We start from the raw sequence: 8,157 nt of genomic DNA on the forward strand, positions 1-8,157 counted from the left end.
GAATCGTCCCAGGCATTAACTCAATACCAAACTCTACTTCTCGAATAGGTGGCAAACCTAGTAATTCTTCTGGAAACACATTCGGGTACTCACATACAATAGGTACTGGTTCAATATTTCTTTTAGCCGCTTTACTGTTGAGCATGTAGGTAAAATAAGCTTCACACCCCTTTCTCACATTTTTCTGAGCTAGCATCAAAGAAATCACCGCTGGTAAACCATACAAATCACTAGATTCAATTCGAATAACTTCATCATTCTGACTCCGTAGATCAATGGTCTTTCTTTTGCAGTTCACAACAGTATCATGTACTGTTAACAAGTCCATACCCAGAATTATGTCGAACTCATCAAATGGAAACAACATCAAATCAACTGAAAAGTACAGATCTCGAACCATCAAGGGACAATTCTTACACACTTTTTCAACCGTAACACACTGACCCAAGGGGTTTGACAATCTAATCACAAACTCAGTAGACTCAACAGGCAGAGTCTTGCTGAATACTAATGTCTCACATACATAAGAATGAGTAGAACCAGGATCAATCAATGCAATTACATTAGTATCATAAAGAGTAAATGTACCAGTAATAACATCTGTGGATGAATCTCCTCTCGTGCACATATAGCATAGGCTCTGGCAGGTGCACAAGCCTCAGATCTAACTATCGTCTCTTTAGCCCTCTCTGACTACCACTCGTATTACCAGTATTTCTGGGTGGTCTACCTCAAGCTACGGTGTTACCCGATCTCATATTTTGCATTGGATTTTCCTCAGCTAACATTGGGCAGTCTCAAATATAATGATCTGTTGATCCACATTTAAAACAGGCCCGTTCATACAACCTGCAACTACTGAGATGTTGTTTACCACAGTGCTTACACTCAGGTTGATTTGATCTGACATTACCCACACTCGCTACTATGGTAGATCTCAAGCTCACTGGTGGTCTAGTCTGATCCTGTCTGGAGTAACCTGAAGTGGCTTTAGAACGGCTGAAATCATCTCAGAACTTCTTTGATGCCTACTAGAATGACTTACCGGATGTTCTTTTACGGGCATCTCTAGCTTCAAAGTCATCTTTTCTTTTCTATTTCCCAAGCTCTTTAACTTTGCAGGCTCGCTCAACAAGTACCACAAACTCTTTTATCTCAAGTATGCCAACTAACAGTTTGATATCTTCATTCAGCCCATCTTCAAATCTTTTACACATTATGGCTTCAATAGAAACACACTCTCGGGCATACCGGCTGATTCTCACGGATTTTCGCTCATACTCCGTCACTGTCATCAAATCACAAGTTTATTATCAAGCACCACATAGCTTAAGTAAAATTTAATCCAAAGATATATAAATATTTAAACAATTCATTGCATATACAGAACTTGTAACGAATCAACAATTTCCTTATAGAATATTTGATCTATATTTTTAAACTTATACGAGTCATGCATATAAGCAAGTTGTGCGGCATTAAGGTGTTGGTCTATAGGTAATTTATTTGTACATATTTAATAATATATAAATACCCAACAAATCTCACTACAATGCACACATTTATATATACATCAACCATATTATAAGTACATATATTAAATTATAAATGAGAAACATTTGAAAAATCCCAACTACTATGACATGACCAATTACCGAGTACACGTATAACCTACCTTAGTTTTGTTCAACATCCAAAAAAAAACATATAGCCAAATCACAAGGTACCATTACAATCTTATATACTCAATACACTTTCAAAAATAACAACACAAAAATGATCAACATTCCATATGGCATTGTAATCAAATTAAACCTAGGTCATAACCTTATCAAAGCCAAATGCAAGCCCAAGATTTTAACCATTTTTGAAACAAGAAATGCTTGCCCAAAACATCAAACATAACATTCACATAATACAATACTATATACCGAATCTATCTCAGGCAATTATATGCACTTTCAATATATTGTACCATTATCAGACTTGTCAATGAGGTACGTAAATGATAAGTGTAACTTACCTATAATTTAATCACACTTAAAATAATATGTTTACCATACATTTGACTAAATTTTATTAAATAAAAAATATACAATATATATATATCAATACTCATGCTTGATGAACACCTAACCAAAACACATAAATCGAATGTATCCACTCATTATTGAAATCGTGTTCAAGCTAATTCCCGTTCGTTTTACCTATACCAATGCCATAGTATCATCCATTTTCAAACATATAACATTTAAAACTTGTATTATACATATCATGCCATGCAACATTATAACTAAAATATATTAAACCACAACCAAAACATAACTAAACCAAACTTAAGAATTTAGCCATTTTCGCATGGCTTAAAATACACACAATAAAAAATAAGCCCAACATTTCAAAGCATAAGCCACCCTATACATGCCATAATTTAAGTTTAGTTATTAAGGTACCAAACAGTAGATAGTGTGATGAGCTTGGCTGACAATCCCCGAACTTCTACCTTGACTTCAAAATCTATAAAATAGAGTAAACATAACATAGAGAGTAAGCTATCAAAGCTTAGTAAGTCTTAAGCGAATAAACAACTCAATGGCTAATTCAACTTAACTAAATTAAACTAGATTATTATATCAATTCACATTAAATCCAGGCACTTATGTATTCATGTTACATACGAATAATCATATACATTTATATACAATTTAGTTATCACCATAACCGAATGCTTATATAACCAAAATTAACAAATTATTATCTAACCCTCAAGGCTGAATATTCCTTAAGTACCTAGTTCACAAACTCATAATCATATAAACTCATAGATCATAATATAGTCTCATGTTCATAAACTAGTCATTTGGCCAAATACACATAATCACATATGCATAAAATTAAGTCTCATTCAATAATGTGTAATAGGCCAAATACACTTACCTTAACTTTAACATACATCAAACTAACTCATACCTAGCCATTTAGCTCGATTTACATACTCAAAATCGTCTTATCTTTGCCCGATGAACCATTCGGAATTGGATAGGACACTCGGATAATCACATAAATCGTACAATGCCAAAGTCCCGACGTGGTCTTACATGTAGTCACAAATTGATGCCACGGTCCCTGACAGGGTCTTACTTGTAAACACATATCAGAATCACATATCGATGCCATGGTCTTACTCGCACACATATATCGAAATCCTATGTCCTAACTATTCCTAAGGTTCATACGGGGCTTTCAGACGTCGTAACTCGATCGAAACAAAGTCATCACATAGTTTCCAAGCTTAACAACATTCGGCTATTGCATTTAAAATTTCATACATTCAATTTAGCATATATATTTTGCATTTAATTAAATTTAAGTACGTCTATTTGCTTATAAACTTACCTCAGACGTCGTAAAATAAGACGGGGCTACTAGTCGACAACTTTCGTTTTTCCCCGATCCAAATCTGATTTCTTTGGTTCTTGATCTAAACATGTTGAAATTAAGTTCATTCAAACATATTTTCATTCAATTTAGTCTGAAGACACATAAATAGGCAAATTACCATTTTACCCCTAACATTTACAATTTTTACAATTTAGTCTCTATTGCACAAAACACAAAATACGCAGAATTTCACATCACTCATGTTAGGCCGAATGTTACCCATGCCTATACAAGTCCATATATTTTATCAATTTCACATTTTAGTCCCTCAAATTATTATTTTTGCAATTAAGTCCTAATTACTCAAAATCATCAAAAACTCCAATACAAAATATTTTAATCTGAAACATATCTTTCAGTTTTCATCATCAAACAACAAAAATCACAAACTATCAACAATGGCACAACTCAAAATATTCATCGAAATCAAAAATTAAAGCTTGGGTCTTGTAGTACTCGAAGCAACGATCTAAAAAACGTAGAAATTATCAAAAATCAAGTTGAACACATACCTTGATCTAGCTTCAAATTGGCCGAACCCTAGCCTTTTATTCTTTTTTTTTCTTTTGGTTTATATTCAGTCAAGAGAGAATGATAAAAAAATAGTTTAATTTATGTTATTATAACATATATATGTTTTAATATTTAAATTACTTTTATAGCCTTAATGTTTTAATACAAAACCCACATAGTATATGTCTTAAACCGTCCCACTAATTTATATATGGGATATTTACAATATAAATGCCCCAAATTAGAAAGCCACTAACTATTTGGCCCTTATACTTTAAACTATTAAATTTTCAATTTACGCGATTAAGTCCTTTATTTAATTGGACACCTAAACGACAAAATCAAATCACAAAAATTTCACAAATATAAATTCAGATAAAATAAATACAGAAAATAATTTTAAAATATTTTTTTGACTCAGATTCATGGTCCCGAAACCACCTTTCTGATTAGGGTCTAAATCGAGCTGTTACAGATACCTACTTTGCCTCAAGTGAGTGATTCATTGAGATTACATAAGCCTCCTATTGATAAAATCAAAAAACACAGGGCTAAGGAATTTAGAGCTACTAATGATGATGATGTTGTGTGAGCTAAATTCTGGCTTGATAATACTATCCGTGTGTTTGATGAGCTATCTTGTACTCCAGATAAATGTTTGAAATGTGTCATATCTTTTCTTCGAGACACCGCCTATCACTGGTGGAATACACTAGTATCGGTGGTTCTGAAAGAACGGGTGACTTGGGACTTCTTTCAGACTGAGTTTCGTAAGAAATACATCAGCCAAAGATTTATTGATCAGAAGCGCAAAGAATTTATGGAGTTGAAACAGGGTCGGATGACTGTGACAGAATATGAATAGAAATTCGTGAGACTACGTCGGTATGCCCGAGAGTGTATTTCGACCGAAGCCATAATGTGTAAAAGATTCGAAGACAGGTTGAATGAAGACATTAAACTGCTAGTTGGCATACTCGAAATAAAAGAGTTTGTAGTCCTGGATGAACGAGCCTGCAAAGTCGAAGAGCTCGAAAAAGAGAAAAGAAAAGCTGACTTTGAAGCTAGAGATTCACGTAAGTGATCATCAAATAAGTTATTTCAGTCGGCATCAAAGAAGTTCTAAGATGATTTTAGCCGTTCTAAGGCTAGACTTGGTTATTCTAGATGAGATCGGGATAGACCACCTGTGAACTCGAGAGCTATTTCAGTAGCTAGTGTTGGTAATGTTAATTCAAATCAACCTGAGTGTAAACATTGTGGGAAACGGCATCCTAGCAACTGTAGATTGTATGATCGAGCCTATTTTAAATGTGGATCGATGGATCATTTTATTCGTGAATGCCCTGAGTTAGCTGAACAAAATTCAGTGCAGAATACGAGATCGGGTAACACTGCAGCTCGAGGTAGACCACCTAGAAATGTGGGTAATATGAGTAACAATCAGAGAGGGACTAAAGATATAGCAGTTAGATTTGAGGCTCGTGCACTTACTGGAGCCTATGTTATTCGCGCATGCGAGGAGGCCTCATCCCCAAATGTTATTACTGGTACATTCACTCTCTATGATACTAGTGTAATTGCACTGATTGATCCTAGTTCGACTCATTCTTATGTGTGTGAGACTTTAGTATTTAGTAAGACTTTGCCTATTGAGTCTACTGAGTTTGTAATTAGAGTATCGAACCCCTTGGGCCGGTGTGTTATGGTTGATAAACTGTGTAAGAATTGTCCCTTGATGATTCGAGATTTGTGCTTTCCAGCTAATTTGATGCTATTGCATTTGATGAATTCAACATAATTCTGGTGGTTGACTTTGCATGATGCTGCCGTAAATTGTAAAAGAAAAACTATTAATTTACGTTGCCAGAATGATGATATTATTCGGATTGAATCTAATGATCTGAATGGTTTACCGATAGTGATTTCTTCGATGTTAGCTCAGAAATATGTAAGAAAAGGTTGAGAAGCTTATTTTGCCTATGTGTTTGATAGTAAAGTGGCTGAAAGAAAGATTGAATCAATACCAGTTGTGTACGAGTATCCGGATGTGTTTCCTGAAGAATTGTCGGGTTTGCCACCTATTCGTAAGGTAGAGTTTGGTATTGAGTTAGTGCCTGAGATGACTCCGATATCGATGGCTCCATACAGAATGGCATCTACGGAATTAAAAGAATTGAAAGCTCAGTTGCAAGAGTTGACAGATAGAGGTTTCTCACGACCGAGTTTCTCTCCTTGGGGTGCACTAGTTTTGTTTGTGAAAAAGAAAGATGGAACTATGAGAATGTGTATCGATTATAGACAGCTTAATAAGGTGACTATAAAGAATAAGTATCTGTTGCCACGGATTGATGACTTGTTTGATCAACTGAAAAGGGCTACAGTGTTTTCAAAGATAGATTTGAGATTAGGCTACTATCAATTGCGAGTTAGAGACTCTGATGTGCCAAATACGACTTTTTGGACGAGGTACGGACATTATGAGTTTTTGGTTATGCCTTTCAGACTTACTCATGCACTTGCTGTTTTCATGGATTTAATGAATCGGATCTTCAGACAGTATTTGGATCAGTTTGTGGTTGTGTTCATAGATGACATTTTGATCTACTCCCATGATGAAACTGAGCATGCCGAACATCTGAGACTTGTGTTACAAACTTTGTGATATAAACAGTTGTATGCAAAGTTCAGTAAATGTGAGTTTTGGTTACGCGAAGTCAATTTTCTGGGCCATTTGTATCAGCATCAGGTATTCGGGTTGATCCGAGTAAGATTTTAGCTATACTTGATTGGAAACCTCTAAGAAATGTTTCTGAAGTTCAAAGTTTTCTAGGACTTGTTGGTTACTATAGATAGTTCGTGAAAGGTTTTTCTATAATTGCAACCTCGATGACAAAGCTACTATAGAAAGATGTTAAATTCGAGTGGCCAAAAAAGTGTCAGAAATGTTTTGATCAGTTGAAAGCCCTTTTGATCGAAGCTTCAGTGCTAGTTTAACCAAAATTGGGTAAAGAATTTGTTATCTATAGTGATGCATCTTTAAATGGTTTAGGCTGTATTTTGATACAGGAAGGCAAATTCATAGCTTATGCCTCAAGATAGTTAAAACTGCATGAAAAGAACTATCCGACACACGACCTAGAGTTAGTAGCTATTGTGTTTGCATTAAATATATTACGTTACTACCTGTTCCGTGAGAAATGTCATGTTTATTCTGATCACAAAAGCTTGAAATATTTGATGACTCAGAAAGATTTGAATTTGAGACAACGCCGATAGTTAAAGTTGCTAAAAGACTACGAGCTTGTAATTGGCTACCATCCAGGTAAGGTTAATGTTGTTGCTGATGCTCTAAGCCGAAAACCATTGTTTGCTTTGTGTGCAATGAATGCGCATATGGCTATGTTTGATGATGGTTTGATAATAGCTGAATTGAAAACAAGACCGTTATTTATTCAACAAATTTTTTATGTTCAGAAAGTTGATGATGATTTGTTAGGAAAACGAGCTCAATGTGATTCAAATGTTGATTCAGAGTTTATAGTTGATGCTGAGGGTTGTTTGAGGTTCAAAAATCGAATATGTGTTCCGAGAAATTCAGAGTTAATTTAGATGATTTTGAACGAAGCTCACAGTAGTCGGTTATCTGTTCACCCGAGTAGTACAAAGATGTATAATGATCTAAAACAGCTTTACTGGTCGCATGGTATGAAATGAGACATTTCTGACTTTGTTTCGAAATGTTTGGTCTGTCAGCAAGTAAAAGCTAAGCATCAGGTACCTTCTGGATTACTTCAGCTAATCATGATACCTGAGTGGAAATGGGACAAAGTCACGATGGATTTTGTATCCGATTTATCGTTGAAACCAAGCAAGAAAGATGCAATATGGGTTATTGTGGATAGATTGACTAAATTAGCTCACTTTGTTCCAGTTCGTACAGATTATTCGCTCGATAAGCTAGCTAAATTGTATGTTCCTTAGATTGTGAGATTACACGGTGTGCCTATTTCTATTGTTTCAGATAGAGATCTGAGATTTACATAACGATTTTGGAAGAAACTGCAAGATGCCTTAGGTACAAAATTACATTTTAGCACTACTTTCCATCCGCAAACAGATGGTCAGTCTGAACGAATCATTCAGATACTTGAGGATATGTTGAGATGTTGCATTCTCGAGTTTGAAGGTACGTGGGAACGA

Source organism: Gossypium arboreum, chromosome 4 (assembly GCF_025698485.1).
Source record: "Gossypium arboreum isolate Shixiya-1 chromosome 4, ASM2569848v2, whole genome shotgun sequence".
Classification (NCBI taxonomy): Eukaryota; Viridiplantae; Streptophyta; class Magnoliopsida; order Malvales; family Malvaceae; genus Gossypium; species Gossypium arboreum.